The sequence below is a fragment of the Rutilus rutilus genome (genome assembly GCF_951802725.1).
Source record: "Rutilus rutilus genome assembly, chromosome: 22".
NCBI classification, from domain to species: domain Eukaryota; kingdom Metazoa; phylum Chordata; class Actinopteri; order Cypriniformes; family Leuciscidae; genus Rutilus; species Rutilus rutilus.
Window position 1 is genome coordinate 7,736 of NC_140227.1, and position 16,081 is coordinate 23,816.

A 16,081-nucleotide genomic window follows, 5' to 3' on the forward strand; every position below is an offset into this window, starting at 1 on the left:
CATTAGCATGTATTGTTCTATAAATGTTTTCAGCGGCTAGTTTTAGTTTTGTTCTCAGAATGTTCTTTTAAAAGTTTGGAGAACATTCTTTAAAAACATTATTAAAATGTTTAGTAGTAACATTCTTTTAACATTATTCTCTAACGTTCTTAGAAAGTTTTCAGCGGCTAGTTTTAGTTTTGTTCCCAGAATGTTCTTTTAAAAGTTTGGAGAACATTCTTTAAAAACATTATTAAAATGTTTAGTAGTAACATTCTTTTAACATTATTCTCTAATTTTCTCAGAACGTTTTCAGCGGGTAGTTTTATTTGTGTTCCCAGAATGTTTTTTTAAATGTTTAGAGAACATTTTCTAAAAACATTATTAAAATGTTTAGTAGTAACATTTTTATAACATTATTCTCTGACGTTCTTATAATGTTTTTAGCGTGTAGTTTTATTTTTGTTCCCAGAATGTTCTTATAAATGTTCGGATAACATTTTTTTAAAAACATTATTAAAATGTTTAGTAATAACGTTCTTATAACATTATTCTCTAATGTTCATAGAACGTTTTCAGCGGGTAGTTTTATTTTTGTTCCCAGAATGTTTTTTTAAATGTTTAGAGAACATTTTCTAAAAACATTATTAAAATGTTTAGTAATAACATTCTTATAACATTATTCTCTAACGTTCTTATAATGTTGTAAGCGGATAGTTTTATTTTTGTTCCCAGAATGTTCTTTTAAATGTTCGGATAACATTATTTAAAAACATTATTAAAATGTTTAGGTGTAACATTCTTACAACATTATTCTCTAACGTTCTTAGAAAGTTTTCAGGGGGTGTTTTTATTTTTGTTCCCAGAATGTTCTTTTAAAAGTTCAGATAACATTTTTTTTTACAACATTATAAAAATGTTTAATAATAATATTGTTAGAACATTATTTCTCCTAAAAGGTAGGATAACATTCTCTAAGAACACTCTAAAAATGTTTTGTGATGATGACCTTCTATAAATGTTTAATCATAACATTTTTAGAACATTATCCCTTTATTCTTATAAAGTTTTTAGCAGGAAGTTTTATTTTTATTCTTAGAACGTTCTTCTAAAAGTTAGGATAACATTCTCTAAAAATACTCTTAAAAATACTACTTAACATTCTTATACATTTTTTAGTGGGAAGTTTTATTTTTGTTCCCAAAATGTTCTCTTAAACATAAAAAATGCTTAGCTATAACATTGTTAAAACATACAATTTTATTAATCTCTAAAAAAAAAAAAAAAATCTAACAGGTTTATAAATGGCATTCACATAAATTATTAGAAGTTCTGCGTACAGTAGATGCCCAACATTAAATGAAGAACTCAGTAAAGTCCAATGTGCAATCACACGTCTTGACTGCTGTTTGCTCAGAGCGCTCATCATCAGTCTTTGGTTGTCTTGGTTCTTGCAGAAAAAGAATAAAGTCATCTGCATTAATAGGTGTTCTACTGTTCTTCTCTTCTTTTTCAGCTGCTATCCCAGTTAGCAGAATTGAGCTCCATTCTCTGTGTGCATGGTAGAGTTTTTCCTCATAGCCTATAAAAGAAGATCATGCAACAGTGTAAACAAAAATAATACAAATACATATTACATATTAAGATCACAAGCAATATTGACTTTGAAAACTTTCAAAATTAGCCAGCCTAATTATTAATCAGAAATTAATTAGATTAGTTTATTTAAAAGTATAAATATGATACCTTATGAGTATCTATTTTGTTTCTGTAATTTAAAACATATACTTAATCCATTATATACATGTTAAAGGGATACTCCACTTTTTTTGGAAATAGGCTCATTTTATAACTCCCCCAGAGTTAAACAGTTGAGTTTTACCGTTTTCTAATCCATTCAGCCGAGTTTCTGATATTTAGAATAATGTCAGTAACCAGACAGTTTCTGGTCTCATTGACTTCCATAGTATATATTTTTTCCTACTATGGAAGTCAATGAGACCAGAAACTGTCTGGTTACTGATATTCTTCCAAATATCAGAAACTCGGCTGAATGGATTCGAAAACGGTAAAACTCAACTGTTTAACTCTGGGGGAGTTGTAAAATGAGCCTATTTCCAAAAAAAGTGGAGTATCCCTTTAATAACACAACTAGAGGCTAAATTATTTTAACAAACTACAAACTTGGCTTGAGAAGTGTGAACCTCGAACTCAGGTAGCCTTGAGCACAGCTGCAGCATGTCACAGCACTGCCCACGATGCTTTTGCTCTGATGTAACAGCTCATTTTCATCAGTTATATTGTCTATGGATTGTTACATTTCTTACAGATTTCTGCTTGTTTTAAATCAGATACAGATAAAGTAGTACTGCATTTGAGATAGAACAATTTCTAGTGTGATTTAATCATACCTGTGAATCGTCTCTTTGCTATTAGCTAAGCTGTAAGTTTTAGTTACTTCAAAAGCAGAAAGAAAAATATGCTATAACTTCTGTTTCTTATTGAGAAATCACAGGACAGTGTTGACACTAACTTTTTGTGCTCCAGTAGGTTTCTGTGTGCGCACAATCTGCATGTTAAATGTGAGCTACTGTCTGTGCATATGAAAGCTTGTTTCCGCCATGGAATACAATTTTTAAAAAAGGTAATTGCGAATCACAATTCAAACTTTTTTTTCTCAGAAGTGCGAGATATAAACTCGCAATTGGCTGTTTGAAAGTCAGAATCACAGGATAAATTAGTAAAACCTGAGAAAAAAAAGCAATTCTGGCTTATTTTTTTTTGCTGTCGTTTCTATATGAGAACATTAATGCACTTCATCAATACAGCTGCTCTGAGAGTCACTTCAGCAGCATTTTAGCTTCATTTGAGAAAAACTATCATCATATCATAAAACACAGAGAAACTCAAAGGTCTACACGGCAATCCGTCAAATAAAAGTTTGGTTTAACCTTTGAAGAACGTTTTGCTTAAATCATTACATTTTAAATAATTGGTTATAGCAATTTAATTAAACCATTCAAATGGAATCAAGAAAACAAAAAAAAAATTACTTTTGGGAGATGCGAGAGCGAAGTAGTCCAGTGATAATTAACAGGCAGCCATGCATGGTTAATGCAATTTGCAAAGACCCGCCCCCTTTAGTTACTGTTGCTATGTCCAACAAGCCATGACGCTCTCACGCCACACATCATGTTGTCACGCAATGAAAAATACATTGCGGATCACAGAAAAAACGCTGAAACGTTTAAACGCAGAGACAAGACAGAGCAGGTTACTTTTGATATGAAAGTTGAAACAAAGTCTCAACGTTTAATTTGTGTAATTTTTTTAGAAAAAAATATTTTTGGTAAAATAAAAATGTAAAAAATACCTGTCAATCAAACTCCCTCGAAGGGTGAATTCTGAGGGGAGTAAAAAAAGACAGCTCACAATTCTGATATTTTCTTGCAATTGTGTGTTCTTGCCTCACAATTCTGAGAGAAAAAAAAAAAAAAAAAAAAACTGTAATTTTACTGATGGAAACAGACAGTAAAAAAGTGGACTTCAAAGATTTCTTATTCTGTAGCTCCCTGTGGGATTTTTTTGACAAGTCCATAAAAATGCATCCATCCATGATAAAAGTACTCCACACGGCTCTGGCAGGTTAATAAAGGCGAAAGGTGAAGCGAAGTGATGCGTTTGTGTAAGAAACATATCCATATTTTATATTTTAGGGCTGGGAATCGATTAAAAAAAGTAACTGATTATTTACACAATTTGCTGTAATTAAATGCAATTAATTGCATTTCCCCCAAGCTTGTAATCATCAATATTTAAACTTAGAATAACCTAATTAAACAACAAAAAGGAAAAAAAGGAACAGAAAATAGCCCTGTATTAAAATAATATTAAACATCAATATATCAATATATTATTATTTTCAATAATCAATCAACATAATAAATTTAACAATTTATTATTATAATTTTTTTTTTCTAATTATCAAAATAAAACATAGTCCTACAAAGCTATTATTACAAGAGCATGTGATCAGAGCATTTTACCATTGTTGTCAGCATGACTATACCAGCTCAGTAGGGCTATTTCACAGAAGTCTACTACTGAGAAATTTCACGTTATTTGACTTTGCTTTTCCAGTGCATGATCGGTACATGATTGGAGCGTTTGGGCCGTTAACGACAGAGCAGAACGCGCAGCGCAAACACGGAGCAGAACATTGAGCAAAGAGCTCAATGTTTGCTCAGTGTTGTGTGTGTGTGTCAGTGCGCCGACACACACGGAATGGAGAGCGCGGAGCGGAAAAGACCCGGTCATGAAAGCTGCGCGAGAATAAAACCTGATCGCCAAACACGGAGGGGCGGGACGGCATATTTTGCAGCCTTTTCCGCAACAGGAAGTCATTAAAATGAGGCAAAAAAAGTGCTGCGTTAATTGCATTTTTTTTATAAACTCGTTAAGCATCTCAAATTAATCGCGAAGATTAACGTGTTAATTCCCCCAGCCCTACCATATTTATAATTTTATCAACTTAAATAACTAGCTTCCAGCAGACAGCCATATGCAAGTCAAATTACGCCCAAAGAGTTAGTCAACGCATCGATACGCATATGCGCCTGCAAGGCTACGCATCACTACACTTCGGCCGCCATATGCGTCTATGAGTAGAAAAATGTGTCGTCCCAGTTTTTGATACGCGACGCACCGTTGTATGCAATACTATGCGTTGTTGGTGGGGGCAAAACTGCAAGTTGCTTGCGTCCGACGTGTTGACTATAAAAGGCTCTTGTCGGTGCATGACATAGGAGTAGCATAAGCTTTGACGGCTCTCGCGGTTCAAACAAACAGGGCTAGGCAATAAATTCAAGCTCCTCCCACATTTCTCTTTATATGATTCTCTTTAATGATAATTTTTCTAAAAATCTCTGTGGAAAGAAAGTCAGATATAAATCTGGGACAGATATAAATCTGGCACGAGGGAGAAAAAAATAGATCATTTTTATTTTGGAGTGCATTGTGCGTTTAAAATTGACTACGGTTTTATAAAATGCAGTGGATACTTCCCAGCAAACACGCGACGTCAGATAGACGTTCAGATCATGTCTGTATAACGTCTGTCAGTTCAGAACCACTTTTGTACGTCCTGTGGACGTGCAAAACAGGTTAAAAATTTGAACGTCTGACTAGGACCCCCTATGGACGTCTATGGACGTGCAAAACAGGTTCAAAATCTGAACGTCTGACTAGGGACTCTTTTTGACGTCTGTGGACGTGCAAAACAGGTTCAAAATCTGAACGTCTAACTAGGACCCCCTATGGACGTCTGTGGACGTGCAAAACTGGTTAAATGTCTGAACGTCTGAATAGGGACTTTTTTTGACGTCTGTGGACGTGCAAAACTGGTTCAAAATCTGAACGTCTGACTAGGACCCCCTATGGACATCTGTGGACGTCCAAAACTGGTTCAATATCTGAACGTCTGAATAGGGACTTTTTTTGACGTCTGTGGACGTGCAAAACTGGTTCAAAATCTGAACGTCTGACTAGGACCCCCTATGGACGTCTGTGGACGTGCAAAACTGGTTCAATATCTGAACGTCTGACTAGGGACTCTTTTTGACGTCTGTGGACGTGCAAAACAGGTTCAAAATCTGAACGTCTAACTAGGACCCCCTATGGACGTCTGTGGACGTGCAAAACTGGTTAAAAATCTGAACGTCTGCCAAGGGACTCTTTTTGACGTCTGTGGACGTGCAAAACTTGTTCAATATCTGAACGTCTGACTAGGACCCCCTATGGACGTCTGTGGACGTGCAAAACTGGTTCAAAATCTGAACGTCTGACTAGGGACTCTTTTGGACGTCTGTGGACGTGCAAAACAGGTTCAAAATCTGAACGTCTAACTAGGACCCCCTATGGACGTCTGTGGACGTGCAAAACTGGTTAAAAATCTGAACGTCTGCCAAGGGACTCTTTTTGACGTCTGTGGACGTGCAAAACTTGTTCAATATCTGAACGTCTGACTAGGACCCCCTATGGACGTCTGTGGACGTGCAAAACTGGTTCAAAATCTGAACGTCTAACTAGGACCCCCTATGGACGTCTGTGGACGTGCAAAACTGGTTAAATATCTGAACGTCTGAATAGGGACTTTTTTCGACGTCTTTGGACGTGCAAAACAGGTTCGAAATTTAAACGTCTGACTGGGGACTCTTTTTGACGTCTGTGGACGTGCAAAACTGGTTCAAAATCTGAACGTCTGACTGGGGACTCTTTTTGACGTCTGTGGACGTGCAAAACAGGTTCGAAATTTAAACGTCTGACTGGGGACTCTTTTTGACGTCTGTGGACGTGCAAAACTGGTTCAAAATCTGAACGTCTGACTGGGGACTCTTTTTGACGTCTGTGGACGTGCAAAACTGGTTCAAAATCTGAACGTCTGACTAGGGACTCTTTTGGACGTCTGTGGACGTGCAAAACAGGTTCAATATTTAAACGTCTGACTAGGGACTCTTTTTTACGTCTGTGGACGTGCAAAACAGGTTCAATATTTAAACGTCTGACTAGGGACTCTTTTTGACGTCTATGGACGTGCAAAATTGGTTTAATATCTGAACGTCTGACTAGGGACTCTTTTTGACGTCTGTGGACGTGCAAAACTGGTTTAATATCTGAACGTCTGACTAGGGACTCTTTTTGACGTCTGTGGACGTGCAAAACTGGTTCAAAATCTGAACGTCTGACTAGGGACTCTTTTTTACATCTATGGACGTGCAAAACTGGTTTAATATCTGAACGTCTGACTAGGGACTCTTTTTTACGTCAATGGACGTGCAAAACTGGTTTAATATCTGAACGTCTGACTAGGGACTCTTTTTGACGTCTGTGGACGTGCAAAACTGGTTTAATATCTGAACGTCTGACTAGGGACTCTTTTTGACGTTTGTGGACGTGCAAAACTGGTTCAAAATCTGAACATCTGACTAGGGACTCTTTTGGACGTCTGTGGACGTGCAAAACAGATTCAATATCTGAACGTCTGACTAGGGACTTTTTTGGACGTCTATGGACGTGCAAAACTGGTTTAATATCTGAACGTCTGACTAGGGACTCTTTTGGATGTCTGTGGACATGCAAAACTGGTTCAAAATCTGAACATCTGACTAGGGAACCCTTTGGACATCTGTGGAAGTGCAAATTTGGTTTAATATCGAACATCTGAATAGGGACCCTTACTGTGGATATGTATGGATGTGCAAGAAAGCCAGGACTCCTTTTGGACAGAAGACTATTTCAGTATCTGAACCAATCTGAAATGTGTCATTGTGAAATGCAAAAAGTTTTTTGACAAATAGTCATACGAAATACTGGTAAATAAAAAAATTAAAATAATCACATTATTATGAAAATGGCAAATGATATTGCATAATAAGTTGATATTATGCAATCATTCTAAAATGAATCAATTATTTATTTGATATATGGATTAAGTAATAGAAACTGTGAAATTTTGGATGTGAATGTGTGCTCAAACTTGCACAGTGCATGCACATTTCCAGCATTAAAAGCAATTCAGTAGAATTACAACCCACTATCAAGTGGTGCAGAGCACGCTTCATGATTCTCTGGATCTTCCAAATAGGGTTGAGCCCACAAAGGGCCTAAAATGTTACAGATTTATATAAAAAATGTTGGAGTGGGATCATATGTGTATTTTTGTTTTTGTAAAGACTCCTAATTCAATGTTGATTTAGCACATATATCTCATCACAAAATGTCCTGATGTCATTGGAGGACACAGAATCCTGTACTGATGAACAAATATAGCAAATACGTATGTGTGAGATTAGGGTTAGGGTTAGGGTTAGGGTTAGGGTTACCCTAACACAAAATATTTCAATATACAGCAAAGAAGGAAAATCAGAAGCTAAATCGATAATAAAGAAAGAAGTTATGAGAATGTGGCAGGAACAATAGAATAGAGGAAACAAGGGAGGGGAACTATGTTTATAAACCAAGTTGGGGTACGAAGGGGGAAATCATTGCAAGGTTACAGTTAGGGCACACTAGACCAAACAAAACTCTGCATCTAATAGGGAAGCATGATACTGGTTTATGTAATAATTGCAATGTACCTGATCAGCAGAGTATTGTTATGATGTGTAATAAATATGATAGCATAGTGAAGAGGAAAATTTAGGGCATGGGAGGGATTTTAAAAGAAATATTAAATAAATCATCAGGCCATAAAATAATGTAATATTTATTTTTAGTTTCTAAGAGCTACCAAGCTGGATAAAATCATTTGTTTTATTTATTTATTTCGTATAATGACATAGCATGTAAGCCAGAGATCATTTATAACCTGAGGGTGGCGGTAATGCACTAAAACAGTTTGCGACCGCCGTTAAAAAAATCAAAGAAGAAGAATCGCACGTCACACTGCAAAGTCACCAGGAAAAGTATCCTGCCGATGAAAGAGGCTGCTGACACGTGGAGAGAGACACTGCCTTAATTGGACTAAAACCCTAAAACAGGTAAGTAAACATTAAAAAAAAATTAATTTAATATGTTATTCAGTTGAGAGATGATATCAGATGAATTGGAAGTCACACATGCCCCCTAATACCTTGAAAAACTTCTTAAAACTGCGGCAATTTGCGCGGGCACATTAACCGAAAAGTCGACAAATGCGCCCGCGCATTCTGCTGTTTTTTTTGTTTTTTTTGTTTTTCACATAGCAGCAAAATAGACTTAAAATACTCCGTCATTTATGGTCATACAGACTTGAAATATGGAAAAATAAACTGTAAAATGTCTTTTTTATGTGTCCACTTACAATCGAAACAAAACATTATGCTTTTGTGTGCTTTCTGCCTCTCCTTCTACATGAACTTTTTTTCTGGAGCAGGTCTCTAAACGTAAGCAAAACTCAGCAAATACACACTGTCAAGAGTAATCTTTATAATAATTTAAGTGTTTACTTTTTAATTATCTAATTCAAAACGAAAGAGAATATTCTGTTTATGTAATCTATATAAAAAGAGAGACGTTTGTCGTTCTCATGGCAACTCATTATCTGCTAATCACCCGCTGAAAGCGCGCGCTATTCAAACGTAAATATCTTTGTTCTAATATGAATCGCGTTTGTATGCGTGAATGAATGGCTCAGATGCTCGTTTACTACAATTACAACATGCTATTTTTACATGAACGTAACGCTATTATAGTTTAGCTTTTCCTTAACTATATTGCAATACTGAGATGAGTAAAAATCTGCTGAAATATGTTCATGAAATATGTTGTTTAAATAAAATGCAATGTTTTAAACATATGCTATTACACTGCAAATTAAAATGTATACGCCCTATATTAATGTATCATAAAATATATATGCTTGAGACGAAATATGAATGTTTTTAGACAATACTAATGAATCCTTAACTTTGAAATACGTATGATAAAATTTATGCTTTTTACAAAGGAAAAATTACACTTGGAATAGTTAAAATTGTAATTGTTGTTGACTTTCATATTATTGTGTTTCATTAGTCACAATTTTGGGGAGAGGATAAATATTCCAAACCTGTCTGAAAATACAATGATGATTAACTGCACAATTACTAGAAATGTTTACATTGGATATTATAAAATTTGCTTGCATAAAAATTTGTTTAACTTTAAACCAATTCTGTAGAATGGCCCATATATCCTATTTGAACAGGATTTGTTTCCAGGTATGACTGTGGGCTTTTGACTTTCATTTATATTAGTATTATTTTGTTAACTATATGCTAAATAAATTAAAAGCAATATACTGTGTCTGTGTGTGTGTATACATTTCTTGTCAGCAGTCTTCTTAGGTGTGTCTTCTTAGCTACAATTAAGTTTTAAGAGTTTTTATCCAGTCATCAATGGCTTATTGATCATTATAGGTATTATCAATAATTAAGTTGTTGTTGCTAGTTTGAGTCGAGAAATACACATTTCAGCATTATCATCAATAATCTGTGTGTGCATTTTCCTTGAGAACCAAGCAAGTTGACTCATGAAACCATTTGTTTATTATATCGTGATTGCATATCTCAATCACAATATTGACCTCAATAATTCCAATGACAATGACATTTTCCCCAAATCGTGCAGCCCTTGCCAGAAGTATATAGCCTAGATATCTTTACACTGTCCGCTCAGTACAACAGAGGCAGGAGCTCTGCACTGGGGTTGCTCGAGTTATATGGGCACACAACTTGCTACAAGAGCTATATCCACTATTACGAACAATAAAGTAATATTTGACAAATTTTGTCTTTCAGATTCTGAAAATGTTCAAAGGCCAATCTCAAGATACTCTGGGAGGTCTTTCTCAGAGCAAATGGTCACTTCTAAGAGGTTTGTTTAATCGATTCCAGAAAACAACAGTGTCCCATGCCCCCATTTCTTTAATTCACTCTTGGCACTCTCACCCATGCTACAGTTCCTGTAGATTACCACACACATGTAATTTCTAAATGGTGAATTTGTTTCTTCAGGCTCTTTACCAACCGGCTGATGGCAAAATTCAATATGAAGGGGAAGGTGAAGAAGCAGAAACTGCCTCTGGAGACGACTAAAACTTTTGAAAGGTAAAGGTACACAAATTATGTTAGTATTATTATAATAAAATGATACCCAATTGTACTTTTTAAACTGGTAACCTACTGAACAAACTTTTAAAAAAAATTGCAAATTGAAAAGCACATGCTACATGCATAAAGTTTAAAAACACAATGAACTAATTTCTTTTTTTTTTACTTTTTTTTTTACATTGTTCTATTTTAATAAATTAAAAGCACTCAGATAGACAAAAGTGAGGGTAAGCATTAAGACAATTCATCAAGACAAAGTTAATCATTCAAGGGCTGTGAGTATTTTCTCTTTGCCTTTTGTTTGATTCACATTAATGATGCCATCATCAGAAGGTTTATTAGACTGAATGCAGATCAAATAATACCAATCTCCCCTTTTCTCCAAACTATTTACACCAATTTAAGATATGAACTGTTTAAGTGAATACTCTCCAATCCGGTCATTTTGACATATTTTGTTGTGTATTTGATGGTTAAATGCGCACACAAAGCCTAAAATATAATTTCCTTGTCTAGTTGCGGTCGGTTTCGGTGCGCACACACATAAGCCACCTTGAAGTTGGAAACAGCGTCCCTTGCTCGAAATTATTGTCCATTATTACATGGCTTGGTTGAACTCTAATGTAGAAAGCGGTGTGTTATTTCTTGATAACACATCTGCTAAGTATAACACACCGTTGCCATGAAAAACAGGTTTGCTATAGACGTAGGATTCTAACCGTAGAGACGTAACGGAGTATTTTCTTTAGCAGAAGCAATACAATCCTTTTTAAATGAATAAACTCCTTTTTAAATCAATTTTTTATGTCAAATTATTAATTTATTTGGTGGGTAGCCATGTAATAAGCGGGATAATGTAGAGCGAGGCGGTTGTTATAGCGAATACAACCACTTCAGGCAGATTCAAGACCCCTCCGCATCAGCCTGCGGGGTTGTATTCGCTATAACATCCGCCTTGCTTTACATTATCCCTTACTTAAATAGCTCTTTTTTATTATCAAACAAGTAACCGCAATGCAACAGTAGAGACTGCATTTTACAACAACTCTCTTCTGCATTGCAAATATCAAAAATGCATCATAGACAGATGATTTAATATTATCTCGTATAGAAACGGCTGGCAAAGATGGAATTTGCAAGATAACATCTATATTTCATTAATAAATAGTAAGTGCATTTTCTCAATTTCTCCAGTACTGACAGCAGAACTGATAACGCTGGAGCTGGATACTTCACTGGATTACCTCTTTCTAAACTCATCTACAAGTAATCTAGTATTTGCTAAAATGGAAGTTATAGTATCCAAAAGCATTACATTTGGGCTGTGCTTGAGAAATTTTATTATATGCAGTCTCTCTCAATTCATGATTGCTATCTTAAATATCTTGTCACCCAAGGCCACTGTCTATTGCAGTCTTACACCTTCCTAACATACAGCGACGCGAGTTTACAGAACCCATTTTCAGTCATTTGTTTGCTGCCATATACCACACCAGTCACCATTGGTCACTGTAGTATTGCCACTTCAAGGATTAGTTCACCTCAAAATGAAAATTTCCTGATAATTTACTCACCCCAATGCCATCCAAGATATTCATGTCTTTCTTTCTTCAGAGGAAAAGAAATTAAGTTTTTGAGGAAAACATTCCAGGATTTTTCTCCACACAATGGACTTCAACGGTAACCAAATTGTTGAAGTCCAAATCAATGCAGTTTCATGCTGGACGTAGGCAGAAGTACCGCCCCGTTGTTTACAAAGTGAACTTGCGAAGACTAATACAAACCATTTTAAATAAACTGACAAAAATCCATAAATATGTCATTCAACATACAATAAATTTGAACAATCCTCCTCCACGCTTGTAAACAATGAGCCGGTATAAAAATATTGTATGTTAACTTGCAATGTTACTTATGGATTTTTTGTTTTTGTTCAACTCTTGCAGCTGCAGTCATAAAATGGGATAAAGAAGCTACAGAGGCTACAATCAAGCATCATGCAGCAGAACATCTTAAACGTGCCGTGGAGGGCATACAGGGGTGGAAATAATGAGGAATTTTACATGAGTACTGTAAGGCGCGTGTGTTTATTTCTAGTTTAGGGGACTTTATGTCTCTCTCCCCCTTTCCAACCACCCACCCCCAATCTTGGTCTGGAGTAATTTGTTTTTTGTTCACTTGGCAGTTCAGTGTAACCATTAGAGTTGTTTTATTTATCAGCCTGTTCATAATTTGCTGAAAACCTCATTAAAGATGGAAAAAAATTGTCATTTCAAACTATTTTTGCTTTTTTTTTAATCAATAATCAGATGTCACTTATTTCCAATTGCAAAAATATAAGGCTACTAAAAAGTATTTGCATGTTTTAGACAGGTGCATCAAAGGGATAGGTATTAATTTATTATTTACAATTTTAAAGCAGTAGTTCTGCACACTGCTTTTACTATGACTAGAATGAGTTTTATTGAATACCATGTTGTCATCCAACCTTGGAACAAAAGCCTGTTTGATGACCAAAACATGGTTTAATAAAGCTAATAGTAAAGCTAATTTCGTTTGTGCATCTTAAAATTTTGTATGAATGTTCTTTAGACGTCTGTAAGTGACGTTGAAATGACGTTGTGAAAACTTTCATTTACAATATTGTAAAGATGTTACTTGGACATCAAAAATCAACATTTAAAAGAGATGTCTAATGAACGTTCACTATGTACGTCAATAGTGAACGCTAAAAAGACGTTTAAAAAAGACGTCAAAAACTTTCATTCTGGCTCTTCAGCGGACGTCTTCTGAACGTTCACTTTTTATGTCAGTTGGACGTCAACATTGAACGTCAAAAAGACGTCTAAAAAAGACGTCATAAAAACTTTCATTCTGGCTCCTCAGTGGACGTCTTCTGAACGTTCACTTTTTATGTCAGTTGGACGTCAACAGTGAACGTCAAAAAGACGTCTAAAAAAGACGTTCAAGCTGACTCTTCATTGGACGTCTTTTGAACGTTGACTTTTTATGTCACTTGGACGTCAACATTGAACGTCAAAAAGACGTCTAAAAAAGACGTCATAAAAACTTTCATTCTGGCTACTCAGTGGACGTCTTCTGAACGTTCGACAAAGACGTTGTAATGACGTCGTTTGGACGTGTCTGTGCTCAGTGGGTTACTAGTGATGGACTTGTTTCTCTGTTGGTGCCTGTTCTGCTCCGTAAACATTGGTCCAATGCTTGATCTTAAGAAAATGTAAAAAGTGTGTTAATGTGCGTTAACAGACTATTGATCTGGGTGACATAGGACCATTTTTTATGTTTTCCTTAAGTGTTAGGCTATATAAATCTGGAGAACCCTACTAACATTAACCATGGTTTTGCTACACTAACTAAATGGTAATAAATTATTGTAATCAATCCACCATAAAAATATTGTTTCTACACTTTACTATAATAAAAACCATGGTTAATTTAGCAAAGGACCCTGGGAACATGTCCTAAAAAGAACAGCTCATCCAAAAAATAGACTCTCTATCGTTATTTACCGGTACTCCATGTTGTTCCAAAACTGTATGAATTTATTTTGTATAACCTTAATTAAGATATCTTGAGAAATGACTTCACTGTTTTTTTTGTTTGTTTTTTTATAAAATGGGTTCCAATGTTGTTTAATTCCCAACATTCTTGTGTTTCAGAGAAGTAAGTCATACAGGTTTGAAAATAATTTCATTTTGAAAGGACATTTATGTTATGTATAAAGACACAATGTTCTCAGTTCCCTCATTGTAAAGCTCCTATGCTGAGGTTTATTTTATTTTATTTTTTCAAAATGTTGCAAGTAAAATGTTCTAATTGTGTTAACTTGTCACATTAGAAGAACGTTTTATGAAGAACATTCAACATCTCATCTCTCAATGATATCCTCAAAACATTTCCCTAACGTGACAGAGAGAATGTTCTTCTTTTGTTATCATGAAACATTGGGACAATGTTATATTGAGATCATTGTACAACTTTAACTTTAGCAACATTCCCAAAATATGCTCAAAATGTTGCAAGTAGAATGTTCTTCTTTTGTTATCATGAAACATTGGGAACATTTGTTTCCATAAAATGGGTTCCAATGTTGTTTTATTCCCAACATTCTTGTGTTTCACAGAAGTCATACAGGTTTGAAAATAATTTCATTTTGAAAGGACATTTATGTTTGGGTCAGCTAGGCCCATAAAAACTCATATCAAGAAGACAGGTACAATTTTGACTGGAGGGTTTGGACCAGTGTGCCTTTGAGCAGAGTTTACATGTTCTGCCTCTATTTCACGTGTATTTTACTATGACAATACTCACCGCAACTGAAGATCATGTGGCTGGATGATTTATTCCCAAAATTCCTGGATAATGGGAAACACACACATACAGCAATATTATTAGCTATTTGTATTTACTTACTAAAAGAGACATAAAAAGCTTGCAAATTTTTACTCACCAGCTCAAAAACATATTATGATGATGACTCATCATTTTGACGGTAACGTTAGGCCGATATCCCGCGATCATTCAAAAGCCTAGTTTTCATAGTGTGGTTCGAGTTCCTCTCTGTATAAAGACACAATGTTCTCAGTTCACTCATTGTAAAGCTCAGACTATGCTGAGGTTTATTTTTATTTATTTTTATCAAAAACTAACTTAGCTGACAATATTTAGCCTAACGTTACACATGCAGCCTGAAACATTGACATAATATCGATATTGCTCTAGTCGCATTTAAAATTAGCTTCTCAATTTAACACACTATATTTTGATGTAGCAGAATGTATTTTTATATAAAATAAAGTTATTTACCTTCCGCAGATTGCAATATGTCCGTTACACGTAGGCTACGTTGTTAAAATTCGTTGTCCATTTACATCCCGCAACTCGCTCAAAATAAAAATGTAACAGTACGATGCAAAATAATCCATGTTTTAAACAATGTAAAAGCCACAGAACCGAAGGAGGCTAGTACTGAAGATCCTCCCGAGCAGCAGCAGCGCGCACACACACACACTCTCACTCTAACAGACGAATATTCAAACTTCAAACTTGACCAGTAAAAGGCGCGCATAGTTGCCATTGGCCAGATTCCTGGATGACAGTCTGAATAGCCAATCATGCTCAAAACAACTCGAAGAGACAGCCAATAATGTGGTAACATTGCAATTACAGGAAAAGATTACATGTTTTAAAAGAAAGAATATGAAAAAAATGTGCACGGCTATTTATTTAGTTGTATTTGTAAGCTGGCTGTTATATTTAATCAATTGGTTAAATGGTGTCTTCATTGCAGTGCATGATAAAAAATAAATAAACTTACAATAACATAAATAATAATAATAATAAATTACAAAAATAATATATACCATGTATAACAACATATTTACCACTGCTCTGCCAAACAGCAGTTTAAAAGAGCAAACATATTATATATTAAACAGAGCAAACATTGCATA

At 35.1% G+C, this 16,081-nt stretch overlaps 2 long non-coding RNA genes across 2 annotated transcripts; one reads left to right on the forward strand and one right to left on the reverse strand.

The window, feature by feature from the left end:
- Positions 1-1,263: 1,263 nt before the first annotated feature.
- On the reverse strand, positions 1,264-15,687 carry LOC311282237. The gene is made up of 5 exons (XR_014625901.1): positions 15,435-15,687; positions 15,079-15,188; positions 14,940-14,983; positions 13,770-13,834; positions 1,264-1,561 (listed from the first exon to the last, which is right to left on the reverse strand). It is a non-coding gene; the product is annotated as an uncharacterized lncRNA (long non-coding RNA).
- LOC311282236 lies at positions 8,385-12,877 on the forward strand. Its single transcript, XR_014625900.1, has 4 exons — positions 8,385-8,516; positions 10,296-10,371; positions 10,512-10,604; positions 12,554-12,877. It is a non-coding gene; the product is annotated as an uncharacterized lncRNA (long non-coding RNA).
- Positions 15,688-16,081: the final 394 nt, after the last annotated feature.